General features: G+C 39.7%; 1 protein-coding gene across 3 annotated transcripts in view; it reads right to left on the reverse strand.

Annotated features, from left to right (window-relative positions):
- The window catches only part of ndrg2 (NDRG family member 2), a 49,035-nt gene extending 31,507 nt beyond the window's left edge, over positions 1-17,528 (reverse strand). The window contains exon 1 of one of the 3 annotated variants that reach the window (XM_085349452.1): positions 17,286-17,528. The gene's annotated coding sequence lies outside the window, so the exon portion shown is untranslated. Of the gene's footprint in view, positions 1-8,954; positions 10,039-16,418; positions 17,250-17,285 lie in introns of those variants that run through there. The other 2 variants (XM_085349454.1, XM_085349453.1) reach the window with 2 other exon arrangements.
- Positions 17,529-18,031: the final 503 nt, after the last annotated feature.

An 18,031-nucleotide genomic window follows, 5' to 3' on the forward strand; every position in this document is an offset into this window, starting at 1 on the left:
GAAACCTGCAGTCAGCTGAGACTGAAGAAGTCACTTGGATGAGTGACAAAACGTTTCTCCCAAAAAACGCTACATCCAGATGAACAGAATCAACTTTTGGAGACTAAACTCAGTAATTACATAAAAGATACAAAATGTTGTTACTTGTGTTACCAAATGCAGATAGAAAGAAAAAAATTCAATATCTTCCTACGCACTTCAACTACAACCAGCTGATTTCAGTTTGTGTGCAGCAGAAGGAAATTGGTAGAGCGATATGGATCTTGAGGAGCAGTGATAGTGACAGAAGCAAGGGGTTGTGTTGGTGTGTGGGGATGTAGCCTCAGGTTTATATTGTTCAATGGTAATCACGTGACCATGCATTTCAGGTCATTTCACAGAGAAACGAGTAAGTAATGTAACAAGTTTTGTAACAAATTACTTTCTCCGGTGAGTAATCAAGTAACATACTGCTTTATTTAAAAAAAAAAACCACACACATAAGGTGTAATACATTGCTTTCCTTGAGTAAAAACCCAGACACTGCTATGCCATATCACATCTTCCACAATAATCAATTTTTATATGACACAAAATTATCATCTCTTTCTATTGTTGGTATAGCAACACCATGCATTAATGTTCCCTGATGCATACAACAACAAGATAAGCCTGGGCATATAGCGAGAGCTGTATGTCAGCTACGGCAGCGGTCCCCAACCCCCGGGCCTCGGACCAGTACCGGTCCGTGAGTCGTTTGGTACCGGGCCGCGAGGGTTGAGGCTCAGGTGTGAAATGTGTGGTTTTCAGGGTTTTTATCGGTTTTCAGCGTTATTTTGTTATCGTTTTTATTGTTAACTCGGTTTTCCTGGGTCTTTTCACGTGTGTTATGAATAAATCTTCTATTTTTCAGTAGCGGTACTAGTTTTATTTTGTTGTATTTTTTCGCGACACCTTAAAGGCCGGTCCATGAAAATATTGTCGGGCATAAACCGGTCCGTGGCGCAAAAAAAGTTGGAGACCGCTGAGCTACGGGTGACGTTTTAGCACCTATAGTAAAAAGGAAGCTGGCGGTTTGCAACACAAATATAACCAAACCACTCTGTCAGTCACTGGTTGTACTTCATACAACAGGAAGTGCAACGACTAATTTAATAGTCGACGCACGTTTGAAGCTTTGTGAGATCCCAAAAGACACAGGAATAAGTAGTAGGATTTAAGGGTGTAATAACGGGCTGAAACAGAAGGTGGCAGCACTGCATGTACAAGGATGCCAGCTGCCATTAAACACCACAGAAGAAGAAGAAGCAGTCTCTGGTATCGTAGCTGTGTTCAAATTCAGGGGCCTCATCCTCCGGAGGCCGCGTTTGTAGGCCGATTACGTTATAGCGATGCGACGAAGGTTGTCCAAATTTGAAGACTGCAGCCGACAAATGCGTTCTTCATTTCCCCTGATTTGAAGGACGGGTCGGGTGTATCCTTCGTGGCCCAACCTATCCCAGAATTCATAGCGCGGCCAAGTCAATTCCAGATTCCAACAATGGTGACAGCTACTTAGTTTTAATATTACTCTTATTTTTTTTTAAATTAGTTTTATTTGTTCCTGAGTAAATCAATTTGGCTGAGTTATAGTTTTCAAACAGCTAATAAACGCCACACAGAAAACTGATTAAACAGAAGTGTGAGATGGTCGAGAATTTACGCCAATATCCTGTTATATTCTAGATAGCAAGGAACAGATGGACGAGTTTATTAGACTTTACTGAGACAATCTGCAAATTTCATTAAAAGTTTAAAAAACTATCATCTTGTCTTTATTTTTAGTTAGCACATACTTGAAACACTTAAAGCTGTAAGGCAGGGGTCCCCAATCCCAGTCCACAAGGGCCGGTGTCCCTGCAGGTTTTAGATGTGTCCTTGATCCATCACAGCTGATTTAAATTGATAAATTACCTTCTCAATGTGTCTTGAAGTTCACCAGAGGCCTAGTAATGAACTAATCATGTGATTCAGGTGTGTTGACCCAGGGTGAGATCTAAAACCTTCAGGGACACCGGCCCTCGTGGACTGGGATTGGGACCCCTGCTGTAAGGTAATGATAGTTATATAAGAGCAGATGCATGCTGGTGCAATAAGCTGTACGTTTTACCTCAAATAGATGCATGATTCGATTAGTCGACTAATCGCATAAATAATTGGTGACTAGTTTGTGGCAGCCTTAGTCACGGCTGTCGCGCTGTAATACTGCTGCTGCTGAAGCCTCTTTTCAATAGTCTCTCTTCAAATTAACAAGTGTGTCACTAATAAGAACAGCTCATTGGAAAAGAAGGATGAAAATGCCCTTCATTTACTTGCACTAATAAGTGATGCTGCCTGCAAGTTGCAAGGCTAAATAAAGCTATATCACCCATCCATGTATCTCTCTTTAAGACCACAGTGTACCCATCATCTGATGGCTACAGGATACAAGCCATGTCACAAAGCTCAGATTGTCTCAAAATGGTTTCTTGAACATAGCAATGAGTTCACTGTACTCAAAAACCTTCCACAGTCAACTCAGTCGGTTCCCTGAAGTAACCGACTCAGGCAGTAAGCAGTAGGTCTCCTGGGAAGAAGGGAACTCATCCTTGGTTTAATTTTTCAGGTCAAAAAGCTACATCAATCTTTTATATACAGTCTGTGATGCATTTTCGATATAAAACATGTACAATGGCAGACTCTTCCTTACACAGAAAAAAGTCAAAGGGAGTAAAAGTAAACTATCTCACAAGAGATAAAAAGTTGAATGCAGTAAAGCACATTTTGCCCCATTTTTTTTGCAATTCCAAACTAAAGTCACTGGAGATTTGCAGTTTTCATGTGACATGCACAAAAAATGCAATCCCACACATTTATCACCCTGCTAACACAAATCTGCACAGCGAAGAGACCCAGGTGCCGAGGACATAAACACTCTCAGGACCAAATCTGTCCTCTGTCCTGAAACAAATCACGTTAGTGTGCAGTACTTCACTGCTGTCACACCTGGGTACCACTTTTCCAGTTTTATGTATGCAGAGTGACACACTGCTCTACCTCGGGTGTGCCTGGATCCCTTTTTTCTTATATAATTCTGCACACTCGTCTATCAAAGGTAAACACATGGAGGGACCCGCTTTAGCAGTTTTTTTTACCCTCCATTTAAAATATAAAGATCAAGTTTTGGGAGCCACTATGAAATATTTTTATGTAAATTTTTGCTTATAACATGAATACACATGTCAATGCCCCAAATCTGACAGCCTTACAGCAAAGAATTTTAGCTAACGCTGACATAACTGGGAAGGTTTGCTTTGGAAAGTTTTTACTTTTCTTGGCTTTATTGTCTTTATTATGCAACACAAAATAACAAATGAGTTGAAGTAATCTTAAACTGTCGTTTTTAATCAGTCGATTTAAGAATTTTGAAATGACGCAGAAATGAAAAACAGAAACGTGCTCCAGGGAGGTGAAGTTCCTGATTTATAATGACACTTAGATCCGGAGATCGAGTTTTGTTTTCTTAGTGATAGCCTAGAAAACCTGACGTGTGGAAATGATGGGAGGCGAGGGCTATTTTAGGGACTTTTTTTTCACTCTGAAACTTTCTTTCTATCCTCAAACATGCATGCAAGTACAAAAAAAGAACAATTTCTTATTCAGTTAGTTTTAAAGCTGCATTAACCTAATACCTACATGGAAAAAATGCATGAGGATCCATTAGATCATCCTTTTACTACACACTGCAGACATTTCAGCATGATGTTATATGTGAACCTGAGGGGCTTCTAAGAGAGGTCTGAGTAACTGATTGGGAAATAATTCAATTTGTGCTTTGAAACCACAAGAATCAAAGTTCACTTTATCAATGAGGGAGAATTAGATTGTAGACATTCTGTGACTTCTGCTCATTTAAAGCAGGGCCACTTTCATGCAGTCAGTTAAACTATTTAGATGTTTTGTAGGGGGTCTGTTGCTAAGTCTGCTGGACCAGAAGCAGTTCAACAGCAGAAAAAAAGAGGAAAAAATGAGCGACGACTGTCTGCTGAGAAAGGAAGCCCAACAGCAGCCACCATGGAGACTCGGAGAGGAGCCAAAGCTCCCCTCGTCTCCTTGCTGAGCCAAGCCTTTGCTCGTTCTCATCCCATGTGAAAAGCCTGTTTTCTCTCGCTGTCTCTCAGCAGACCACTTTGGGCCCTTGTCTCTTCAAATTCTCGTTCGTCCATCACTCAGCGGCTCAGCTCAGTTTCTTCTTTTCATTTTCAGGACACCTATTATTCGCTCCATCATGATCTCACCTCCACGCAGACATCCAGTCTCTGTATATCTGTCCTGGGAGGTAATTAAACGCTCTGACAAAAGGATATTCACCACAGATCACATCCTCAGAGAGATCATTGTTAAAGTCGTATATGTTTCTTTGAATTTCGGTCATTATTATTAATAACTGGATGAATAGAAAACATAACAAATAATCACTGATTTGTTGTATTGTTATCAAATTCATAGGAAGAAAATGTTTTGGGACAAAATCTAGGCCAGACAGCCACTGCAGCAGTTACCTAAGCCTCCTTATGTACGCATGCAGCCTGCAATAATCTTTTATCCAACGGCAATCCTGTATTTGCTAGGTTAATGATAACAGGTAGCTAATCTAGCTTTCAGGTAATTGCTAACAATTAAACAGCTAACATTTATAACTGTTTAATACTTTTCCCTGACCTCTGACATTCCTTCTAAACTGTTGTTCAGCTCTAATAGAGAGCTTGCCTCATTCCAGTTTTTCATTTTTCTCTTAAGTGTGATCTGCTCACACTGTTTATGTGGATTCTGATGTCTTTCTACAAACTGCAACTATAACTAACAGCATATACAAAGAAAAATAAACTTTACTTGAAAGAAAAATATTATTTTTATAATAAAGAACTTTTCCCATAAACTGCAGTAAGTTAAATGTCTGTAAACAAAGTGCTCTGCCAATTTTATTCCCACCTTTACCTAAAATATTTCACCTTAACAAACAAAAGCAGGTGCAACATAATAAATGTCAGGGAAATAGCATTTTCCAATATGTTTATAACTTTATAAAAGCGTTGTCTTTTGATTAGATAATTCAGAACTGTTTTGTTCCTTTGCTCATACCGAGGCTCCCACTGGCTTGTAGCTGTGGACAGCTTTAGCTTTAGCCACTTTTCCTTTGTTAGTTTCTTTAAAATGTTCACGTTTAAACATCTGACTAGTTTTATTGCTACAAACGTTTCGGTTCCTCTGCAGTTTACTCTAGCAAACCTTGTGTTTCACTGACTTCCATGTTAACTGTGTGTGCCTGCTCCACTGTTTGGACCAGCTAATAACTGGTCATATGGGAGGCTGACTGGTGGGTCACCGGTCAAGGCCAAGAACACTGTAAGTCATCTGATTCTGGTCCCTGGCTGGTCAAACGGTGCATGTAGTTATCAACCAAGACAAATCACTGTATTACTCTAGAGGCCCTCAAAAACTGACTCCTGCAAACCCAGTCACGCAACTCTAAATGGTCCATCACATCAGCACTGCTATTTGGGCTGAAAATAAAAAAGGTGTTCATTTATGTACAGTGGCTAAAATTTGAAAATGTCACCTTTCAAATATCAGTAATATTGTCAATACCATTTATCAGCAACTGCAAAAATGTTTTTGGCTAATTTATGGCCAAAATGAAGAACAACTTCAAAGGCGTCTAATGCACTGAACATAAGCAATAATGGCTTTATTGATGTGAGTGGAGACTACGCATTTCATCTTTTCTTTCTCTTCTGTGAAATTCAGAATTGCTTATCTTTTTGTTCACCCCTCAGAGAGCACTCGAAGTCCACTGAAAGGCTTTTAGTTTGCTCACTCAACAGTTGTGAGAAAGTATGAAAGTGAAAAATGAAGCAAACCAGTAACTAGCTTGAATAATGATGTGACTATAGAACAGACAGCATTTCATCTTCTGAAGGTCCGGTCTGTGAGTGTATTTCAGCAGCATTAAAAAAAAAAAAGACTGGGCAGAATCAATTGTTTTGATCCAGGAAGCAGACAAGCCCGTGACACACAGAGAACCATGCAATCAGGCACACACTCAAAATAATTGACCTTCAAGCTAGGGTAAATTGATATGTTGGACCAATTGGCTGAGAGCTGATGGAGATAAATAGCCTGGTGATGGTTAGCTGATTTCTGTAGCAGATACACACAGAGGAGCGTTTCGTAAGCTCAGACCCCTAAAGTGGCCTCCGACGTCTGTTCAAGGAGCCATTCAGTGCCTTGCTCAAACGCTGACTGAAGGATATTTACTCTACACACTTTTTAAACTCTGGATTCATGCTTCTTTTTTTAAACAGGGGAAGATAATCTTACCAAACGATCACATCACAGTTGTTTTTCTTTTGGTAGAATAATCATCTAACTACAGTTCTCCCTGCAAAATTTAAACCACATTTGCCTCAATTTAAAAAAGAATGCATCACCTTATCTCAAGAATAAATGTCGAGCACACATCTCTAATCATGCTTTAAACTGATACGAATCTTTAATTTCTTTCTTCTGTTTACAAATCATTTTGCAGCCAAGGTTTGAACAGCCTCGATACTTGTTTATGAGATGTTGTATTTATTTTTCATCATTTAAAAGCTGCTAAAAAGCAAACTCGTAGCCATCTTGTATTATGTCCTTGGAATCATTCAGCTACCTCTCCAGTAAATCACTTATCCCCTGGGTTAATCCTCTCTGAGAGATATCTGGCAAAATGGTGGGCCACTCCAGCTACAACCACCACCAAGTGGAGGACTTCTTCATGTGTTGCTACGCCCACAGAGCTTGGATAGCAGAACAGGGACTACCATCGCCAACTGCCGTCCAAGACAATGGAACCTATCTACAGGATGTGACAATGACTAGATCTGAATGACATCATAGAGCACAACAACAGTGGCACAGCTAGCCTGCAGGTAAGAAAACATGATGGGACAGAGTTTGTTGATTAGCAGCAGCTGAGCCTTCAAAGTAAAAGGTAATCTGTATTATTCATTTGAAAATCTGACAATCTGCCTACTATGGAAGCATGTCAGATCACCAGTCTCTAATATATAATTTTTAAAAAAGGAATGTGGACATCAAACGTGACTTACATCAGTCGGCTTTGTTCAAAACAATGAACAGCCAAAAATGTCATTAAAACACTACTCCAGTACATTCAACATAATTTCGCTCAAAGACTCTGAACGTTTTTGGATTTATTCATTAAAATCCTGTCGTCTTATCATCCTTATCATCTCAGATATGGACTACACAACCTTTAACCAAGAGTAGAACTAGGGCTGCTCAATTAATCGAATTTTGATCTAAATTACGATCTGGGCTTTCAACGATCATTAAAAATGACTGAGCCGATTATTAGCACCTCCCTCGTGCTTTACTCTCACGCTGCTCCGTGTAACAAATCGAGCGCACCTCTCTGCGTTTCGAACACGCGTCACAACAATTAAGAGGACCCGAGGGAAGCTCGGAAAGCTAAGCAGGAGTTATTTGGAGAGGAGAGTGACTGCCGTTGGTTGAAAAGAGGTAAAAAAAACTTCAGTGGTGTGGAAACATTATGGGTTCGCGGAGTCAGACGTGGATCAAGTAGACACAGTGTGTAAACTTTGCTACGGTGTCGTAGCTGCACCACAGAGCAACACTGCAAAGTTTACTAAACTTAGATGTTTACATTTCTCATTTATTTTTTATATTGCAAACATTTGCACTGTTATCAGTATTTGCACACTATTTTATATTATTTTTGACAATCTTTAAAGTCATTATTCAATACATTGTTATTGTTAAATAAATAGCGTCAAATAATCGAGATTATTGAACCGTAATGGCTGCACAGAAAGATTATGAAATGACATCAGCCAGTCAGCATTATCATCTCAGATATGAACATTTAATGAGGGCATTACCATGTTTGTGGTTGACTATGAAGTTAAATGAAATATGACTAAGTTAATAATAGATTGGATGTGCGCCTGAGAAGCCAAATGTATGCCAAAAAGCTTCTCATCCCCGTTACCGTGTCTGTTTATCACAGAGCATATTGGAGAAAATTGACATGATGAGGAATGACTGATTTGGAGCTATTATTACAGCAGGTGTCAAATTTTCATTGATTAGCATCTCCTGTAAACGGTTACACTGGAATAAGTACAAATCAGTAAATGCTGCTACCATGCTAAATGATTCCCTTCTAAATACGATTTATGTTGTAGTGCTCGTTCCCTCACATGGAAACTGTGCATACCAAGAGGGTAGAGCGTTACCCCTGATGCCTGTTTGTGCCGTTCATTTTCTGCCCAGCTCAGCTCTTCCTCTGCCTGAGGAGCTATTGACAAACATCCCAGATTATGTAACACGCCTCTGACAGCACCAGACTGGGCGCACTTTTTGACATATTTAGGTTGAGGCTTAAAATTTTCACCACAGAGTTCAGCTGAGGGGGAAAAAAAACATACATCTGAGCACGCTCTACTCCCAACGTCCAACTGAAGAAATATGAATGAGCTCAGGCAGGGCGCTTGTCTATAAATAGGGTGTTGTGAAGGCCTGTTTGGACTTGTGGGAACAGACAGGGCATTGTGCTGCCTGGCCTATCTGTATCAGGACTCTAACCATCAGGCTAAGGACTGAGCTGCCCTGATACAAACAAACACACATACTCTGGCCTAGATGCTTCTATATGCAGGCTGCTGTAATCTCACCCACCTACACATATAAAATCCATACACGCTGACCCAGATGCCGAGACTGTTACGTTCGTTTACACCTACACAGGATATAAAAAATACAAATCCATATTTCTACACATACTCATCTGCCCTAGACGCCAACATCGGCCAATAACAATTGATATTATAAACACAGTGCCACTCGCATTGTCCCAATTTAATCTCACTTGCCTGATGTTAAATTCCCAGAAGTTAAGCGTCGCTCTGTGTCGTTTCAGGCAGTTCGGTAAAAATACAACTAAGCTCATATTACTAATGCCTGTACTAGTGTGCACTACTGCCAAACAGCTATAGCAGGTGTCATATCGCAGTAACTGGCCCATCTGCAGTTGCACAGGCGATGTTAAAAACAGAACTGCTTTGATAGCCCCGTGTGATTTTAAAATTTAAGCAGACAATGAATCTCACAGTTTGTAGAAATTAATCTGAAATGGTGGTAGATGAAGATTTCGGCTTTCTGTAAAAACACATTTAAAAAGATTCAATAAAAAAAATCTCTGTTCTTTTTTATGTGCTTTTGGCTGTCATTATGCTGTTCAGGAAACTATGAAATGCTCTGCTGTTGGTCTTCCTTCTTCTTTAAGAGCTATAAACAGATAATTATCATAAAAATAAAAATAATCCCAGTACGCAGCCAAAAATACAGGTCTGAGTAAGGAAATCATTTCAGCTGCGCTCAGCGCACTTTGGTTACCATCCAAAATAAATAAATTGATTAATTAAAAAAATAAAAAAAACTTTTTTAGCAGCCTGTGAGCAAAAACTTCAATATTTATTTTGTATTTTTGTCTTTCATGTAAGGCTAGCTGGGTTTTAACACACAGATGAATCTGTCAACACAGAAGAATCAATGTTTCTGCTGGTGCCAAAAGGCAGAAGCTGCACTCAGCTGGGCCATACTCTGTATATAAAGGCTAGGAAGGGTTTTCTTCTTGTAACACATTAATTTCTCCCTTTTAAAAAAGTAGCTCTGTCTTGTTATTACAAACTGTATTTTCTTCACTATGTTCAACATAATCTCAAATCTCAATCTGAAAGTAATCATTGTTGTTAAATAACAATCCAATCTTTTCTGTAATTATACAACTGGTCTCTAAAGGTGTGATGTCGTATCTATTAAGTATTTTACTAAGTGATCAACATACAGTAGTTCCACTAAGACTTCTCTTCATGATATTTTTGATCACATGGATGCATCCCAAGCTAAAAACACAACAATTTTTGACATTAAATTCTACTTTATTACTTTATGTAATTTGATTACATTACTTACATTACATTTTTCATGTAAATTTCTTATATAAGTACAATGTAAAACATTACCTTTAATGGAATCTCATGAAATGAAATTTAGTTCATTTGTATTTTCCTTAATAATTTTCATGAATAATCCTTTGAATCTATTTGAAGCTACTTCGGTTGAATTTGACTCAAAATATTGCTTCATGTTTATGAGGTCATTAAGAATTATTTTGTGATTGAAGATTTTACATTAATTATACTATTTGGGGCAGCACAGTGGCACGGTGGTTAGCACTGTTGCCGCACAGCAAGAAGGTCCTGAGTTCAATTCCACCATCAGGTCTTTCTGTGTGGAGTTTGCATGTTCTCCCCGTGGGTTCCCTCCGGGTACTCTGGCTTCCTCCCACCGTCCAAAGACATGCAGCTTGTGGGGATAGGTTAATTGAATAATCCAAATTGCCCATAGGTGTGAATGTGCGAGTGAATGGTTATCTGTCCTTGTGTGTTGGCCCTGCGACAGACTGGCGACCTGTCCAGGGTGTACCCTGCCTCTCGCCCTATGACAGCTGGGATTGGCTCCAGCACCCCCCGCGACCCTGAAAAGGATTAGCGAATGGATGGATGGATGGATATACCATTTGGCAGTTGTAAAATTAAATTCTCGAACAAGCTATCCCAGTTCTGCTAACCGTTCACTAGCTCCCTACACACTGAAAGTGCACCTGTATAATTTAATTCAGTATGTTATCCCCAGATTTTTTCCCATGCAGATGCTGCACCGTGTTGTTCATCAGATTGCCAATTTTCCCTTTAAAAACAACTCGAAACGCTTGAGAAACACATCACACATTGCTCAAAATACTGGTATTTGCCAGCTATCTGCTAACCCATGTGCCAGTCCTATATTTAGACTGCTTTTATAATTTACTCCTTATCTCCACTCGTGGATGAAATATCTACAATATATTCACCGACTAGCCAATACAATTGTTAGCATTTTCTTAAAAGCTGAGCAGCTTTTTCCTTCTTAGCAATTGTAGAACTTTTGACATTTGCAGTGTAAAGTGAGAACTGCCTTTGTGGCTTTTCTGTTATGGATATTGATTTCCTTCTCACTTATTTAAAAATGACCTACAATGTTTATGTTTTTGTTCGAGTGGCAAAGAGATTAAACGGGCTATAAGCCATCCAAATCTTTTTGGCAACACTGCTATAAACAAAGAGTGATACACAAACTCCACAGTAAAATAAAACTCTTAGACTTAACAGGCAGTTACACCCACAGATGTAAACATCAGCTCCATATCAGCATTGAAACATCATCAAACACAAGAACACAGTCCATTGCTGCAATGACACCTAAATTTTAAGCATTAGTAACACAGCTACACTCTTACAGAAAGACTGTATTCACCCAACAGCTGGCATGTACTTTAGTGGAGATCATTTCAGTGTTGTCAACGACTCAACATAAGGATAAAGGCTATTTCTGAGCAGTGGAGATGACAAGAGCATTTACTTTCCTGATATTCTGGGACATGAATGCACCTCTGAAGCAATACTCAGAGTCCAATTACAGCTGTTTACTGCCCCACATTGCTGCACATACACACATTCATCTCCCTTCCAGCATTATCAGTGCTAGTTATTTGGAAACACCCATGAGTCCTCAGGGACAATTTAAGATGATGAAACATGTAGGGTATTTGGTGACGATTTCAGTGTCCCTCAGTTTAAATCATAACATGACTTCGAGTATCTTCAATACCTTTCTTTTTAAATCAAATTGATGAAAAACAAATCATTTTATATTTGTTTTAATGAAGTGGTGTCAAGTTTGAAAATAAGTTTCTGTCATTTTCAAGGGTGTGTCTGTATCCAATAAAAACATGCTCTGTGTGCTTTCACTGTAGTGTGAATAACTTTTTAAAAACTCCTTTGGCACGTTAGTAAGGAAGCTTTGATGGTAGACACGACTCCTGCCGTGTCTGGTTTAATAAAACAGAAAAGGTAAACAGGTGCAAGATGCTCCAGCATTTTCCCATTAGCATGTAAAATAGATCAGTTGGTTAAGAATATGAACTAAACTTTTTTTTCGCTAATACACCACCTTAATTTGTCTTTTCTTTTTTTTTACTGCTAGATTTTGGCAGTTAAACTGTCAAATATATCTCACATACTAGTTAGTTTGGCTTATATTGTTATACATTGTTCTTTTAAAATATTTCTTGTACTTGTCCTTTTGACTTTATACAGTATGATGCATTACTGTAGATTAAGCAGAATGCCAATTATTTGAGCTCAACATGTGCAGCAGTATTATTGATTCATTTAATAGTGATGGGAAACATTTTTTTAGCAGAGTAATTACTTTAATTTTTAATACTTTATATACAATTTGAGAATAATTCAAAGTTTTATGTGTAAGTATGTATTTTATAATGCTGTATTGATACTAATGATAAATGTAATAATATTTTACAACTCTTCGGCTAGGAAGTACTGCAGAGAGAGATGCCCACGAACAGTACAGCAAGAGGCACAAAGATGAAATCATGAAAAACAATCATAAAATAATGAAAGGCAGAACAAAATCATAAAATGGCATGCTGTCAACTGGCAGTTTGTATTGTTGACGTGTGTCAGATTTATTTTCCTTTTCTAAAAGGGGTGGTCACCGTTTGTGTTTGTCATTTTGTAAAAGTCACTGTGCAACAGGGCAGGGTAATGTGGCCAAAAATATTTATCGCAATATATGTTTGAAAATTTGCAATAACAATTTAACTGATGATATAATTGACACAAGACAAAACACTTTACAACTCCACAACTTTATTAGTGCAAAAAACACATCAATGTATTTTCACTTGAAGAAGCAGCTGTTTTTATGTGCATTAAAGCTATATAAATATTTAACAGTGCAAATGCAAATTCCTTGCTGACAGTTTAACTAAAAAGGCATTTCTAGAGGAAATGGGCCGACATATCCTCAGCATAACCATGTACAATATCCACAAAAGTTAAAAAGAGCTTATACACACACAATACGGTAATATTATGTTGAAGCACAGTACGTATCACTCCGCGAGGCTCCTGCCTACGATAGTCGTAATGCTCCGACAATCCATCAAGCAGTGCAGCTTCGTAGCTTCCCAAAGTCCTATTAAAACTAGTGCTGACAGCGTTAACTTCGTTAAAATGACGTTAACGCGGTTATGGCGGTAACGCGGCAAATCTCCGTTAGCGAGTTAACAGAGATGTGGGGCTGGACGGCACTAATGCATTGACGCCGTGCAGGTTATTCGGCCCGCTTGCATGTTCTACCAAAAATTGTGTTTTGGTGTGTATCTGATGGATGAAAACCAAACCAGTTCCACACCACTGAAGTTGCAGCATTCTTACAAACCAATTCTGGTTCATCAATTTCATTCAACAATCTGCTTCCACCCTTCTCATTCTCCATGCTTTTTCCGCCATGTGCGTATGAAAACAAAGGCACTGCGCATGCGCGTTTTACTCATGTTCTATAGCGATATTTCATTTTCTTATTGTTGAACTACATTATACCGGTATTACCTTGAACGGTATGATATGGCCCAGCCCTACTGCACAACACTGCTAAAATTTCAAAATACACAAAATTCAGAAAAAACTCACCCTCAAAAACTACCAGCTCTATTTGTCCAACTGCTGATCCCTGTCTAATGCCTTCCATCTACAATAAACTTAAATAATAATAAACTAAAAACAGTAAACTAATAAAACATTGAGCATGTTTAAGCTGACTTCCCAGAAGGGCAAAAAGTCAAATTGTTATTGACAATCCATGTAAACCCCACAGAATAACTAATCTATAATGACGTCAAGTTGTTCAGTAGCCAACAGGTTTGCTGGTGCAGGAACAATAGTCACCATGTGTAGTTTTTACAGTGGCGAGCATCTTGCAAGCTACAGAAGAGCAACACTGAGCAAAATAAAGTGTGTGCAACACAGACTGTCACTGTTCACCACAGTTTAATGATGTCAACAAGTTTATCTCCTTGGATTACTTGTGTGTCCAGAACACAAATACTCTTGTACCATCGGATCAAAGGGCAGCCGTTCCAGCTGAAGGGTTTATTTTTGGCCCTGACAGATGTGTTTGACACAGCTTCCAAAAAAAAAAAAATACTAAAAGTCAACAGCCCCGCTCATTCATAGTAACACCATCCTGCTGCTTAACTGAGCTGATCACGAGGCATTTAACATAGTCTGCGAGAAATGTTACCAAATATATATAGAATATATAATGAGAATAGATGTTACTGGTGTCTCACAGTCACAGTGTCTGCAGCTCATCAGCTGTGGAACCTATATCAATATAAAAAGATGTACAGCGGAACAATTTGTTCTCATGTCCTCTATAAATAACCAGTGTTTTATAATGTTCTGACGCTGAACAGATTAGAGCACCAGAAACACTTTGAAGTCAATAAGCAAGTCTTCCAACACAGCACTCTGCTCTCAGACACACCAGCACGGATCTATAAGTCTATTCAACGTCAGACACATAAAGAAACATAATGAAATCATTTGAAGTAAGTAAGCTGCAGAATCAAAACAGCACTTCATCAGTGATGTTTTAGTGTTGATTTATTACCGGGTAGGTCAATGTTTAATGCTCCAGTCAGCTCACCACTCTCTCTCTCCCTATCTCTCTCTCTCTCTCTCTAAATATATATATATATATATATATATATATATATATATATATATATATATATATATATATATATATATATACATATATATATATATATATATATATGTGTGTGTGTGTGTGTGTGTGTGTGTGTGTGTGTGTATATATGTATATTCACATGCAGCTTGGACCCGCGCCTGTTTCATGAGCTTACAGTGTATGATTTGCAATTTAAATTTTAAGCCTAAACATGAATGACAAGTGCACAGCTGCTATCTTTAGTGCAGTAAAAATGCAGGAAATGCTTGTTTTATTCTTAGCACACTGAACTTCTAGAATATTATCAAAATACAAACACTGACTTGCTTTTTTAGCATGTTACAGATGTTTAGATATCACAATTGTTCTGTATTTTAAACTCTCCTCCTTCAAATACAACTATTTCATGCTCAAAGCCCTGAAAGGACGCGTCAGAATTTTGTTTTCTGCTGCTCTCACAAATGTGTCAGTTCTGACTGTAGGTGAATGGTCAATATGGGAAATGCAAACAGTATGAAATTCCATCAAAGTACAGTTTGGAGCTGCTGAGGCAGAGTGTTATCTGGGCACGCACACTGTTCAGCTTTCATCTGCTACACTTCTGATATATCATTTTGTGTCTGCCCTCCTCCACACCAGCACAACTGTTGTGCTGGTGTGGAGTGCTGTTGTTGTGGATGAGGCCACTCAGAGTGCTGACATGTGGCGTCATAACGCTTTTCATTAATAATGATAAAACTCTTCCACAAAATAATAAAAGACCCACAAAAAATAACAGATGAAATGCATTAAAGGCCTCGTTTTTAAAAAGACAAACACACATATACCACCCAACCCCCAAGAGGCATATACACACACACATATATATACACAAACACAAAGCATCAGCAGATAAGACCAAAACTCTGACATTTGGGTGAACTAACCGTTTAAAATACTCTAAAACAGAAAAAAGGAGGAAGTAACTTTTTTGCAACGCTGATTATCGTTATTGCCATCATTACCATCATTTCTCTTTTAGTTTTATTTGAATACACCGACACAAATTTGGACTTGGCTCCTGGTAACACCACACCCACCAGCAAAAGAGAAACAATACACTCCTGCCGTGTTTCTGGGCTATGTGCATCTCCGCGCACCCCGTACGTGCAGAGTCGGGGTGCGCTTGCGTAACGCAGCATGTCCACGTCTCAGAGCCTGAACAGTTCTGGAACGAACGTTCACTTTTTCTTCCCCCAGAAGATGAGGCTGTCTGTGCGCGCGCGCGTTATCAGCAGGGGGCTCCACTTCACTCAAAGAGCAGCGAGGCCGCGAGTCTCCAAATGCGGTATGACTCACAGAATCTGCGCGCGAGCCTGTTTGGGCGCGTGCGTGCGTTCGTGTAGCTCGCGGCAGAGTAAAGACAGAAAAGAACTGTCTCTGGAGCAGTGTGTAGACAGAACAGTGTGTGTGTGTGTGTGTGTGTCCTTGGTTTGGGCACGACACACTAAAGCAAAACATTTCCACTCGCGCTCGAAGATATTCCGTAAAAGGAATGCGAAACGCACATTTTCACTCAATTTCTCAATTTTACTCCTTTTTTCCTGATGTTTTACTCGCGCAATAACACGGCCCGTGAACACACACACTCACAAAAGACACACCTCCATTTGACATTGACACATATTACATACCCTCTCCAAAGAACCACAACACCCTCCTCGCGCCCCTCTTATCAGCAGATTACTACTCCACCAAAGCCCAAGTCCCCCTGTTCACACAGACAAGCCCAAAGCTTTCCATCTAAGAAAAAAAAGTATGAGCCCCGAAATTCCCACTGCTGCTGCCCAGTAAGGACACCTAACTGGAAAACACCACAAAGAAAGAGCGTTGATGCTTCTCTCTACTGAAAGGCGTAGACAAAAATAATAAGGTGGGGGGCGGGGTGGGGGTATGTATATGAACATGTCAATAGTGGCCTTAATTCTGTGTACGGGAGATTTGAGCCGTGCCACTGAGCTCATGTCTGGTTCAGTCATGACCGACAGAGGAGGCTGGGAGAGGGAGGGGGCAACAAAGACCCGCTGGCTATGCCACATGTGCGTGTCAATAACGCGCACTGCACTCCCTCTGTCACGGGCTCACTCTCACCAAACTACAACTTAAGGCATACTGTTGGCGTTTATTAGCACTCGTCTTATTAAGTGAGCACATACCTGGCCCAGAGGCGTAACGTTTGTTGAGTTTTTGTTCGGTTGCCGTATTGTTGTTGAACGGTGCGGACTACATCCTTGCATCTCTGTGCATTTTTGGCACCGAGTCCACCAACACAAAACAATACCCTCTGAATCCCACCACCCTTTTTCTCTTCTTCTTTTTCTTCGTTTTTTTTTTGATTGTTTTTGTTGTTGTTGCACTGCTGTTTAATGAACACTGACTAACCACAAAGGCTACTCCCAGACTTTCTCCAGGACGACACAAAGAGATTTTTTTAAATAATTAATTGCGGCAATAACTCATTTATTAATATAGAAGAAAATAATGCATATAAATAAACTCACCGTTTATTCAGCAAGTGGGGAATACAAAAAAAATCTTCGAGAAAAATTGTGGGACTTGTAGAAAATATATTTGTGTCTGTACGACAAGTCTCGTTCTCCGTTATTTTCTCCTCGCTCTCTTCCCAGCCTGTCCCTCCAAGCTTCCCGCTAATCTCCTGTTACTTCACTTTTCCTCCACCTCCTTTATTTTTCCGCTGCGCCTTCCTTCTCTGTGTGTCCACCGGCGTTGGGTTTTTTTTCTCCTTTTCTCCAGCAGGAGGAACATTCAGCACACGGGGAGAGAAAAAATACTCAGCGGTCACTCAAAAGGCAAGATGGAGCCATTGAGGTTTTAGGGGTGTTTTTAAAGTCATCTGCCGGTAAGTCAACAGCGGGTCTCGGTGAAGTGGGTTGTTTTCATTCAGACAAAGGGTAATGTATAGAAAGATGGTGACAGCTACGGTGTGGATGTGATAAAACCTGACGAGACGCCGAGAGAAAAAACAGCGGGCTTCTATTTTCTGGCTCACCCCTCTGCTTTGACGCCACAGTGGTACGGCCCACCCTCACCGGGCTTGTGGAATGGAGCCGAGCATTCCCGCCTGGGCTCGAGCCAGCAGGTAAATAAACACACCTGCCCACGCAGAGAAAAGAAAGATAAACTTAACGAAGACCAATAATGAGCCCCACTCCCCAACCAAAGACGGTCTGGTGGCATTTAGGGATGGGGTCAGGGAAGGAGGTTCTGGTCACTCTGTGTATTTGTG

Source organism: Diplotaxodon limnothrissa, linkage group LG3 (genome assembly GCF_057381915.1).
Source record: "Diplotaxodon limnothrissa isolate DT_005_m linkage group LG3, D_limnothrissa_male_GT1.1, whole genome shotgun sequence".
Classification (NCBI taxonomy): domain Eukaryota; kingdom Metazoa; phylum Chordata; class Actinopteri; order Cichliformes; family Cichlidae; genus Diplotaxodon; species Diplotaxodon limnothrissa.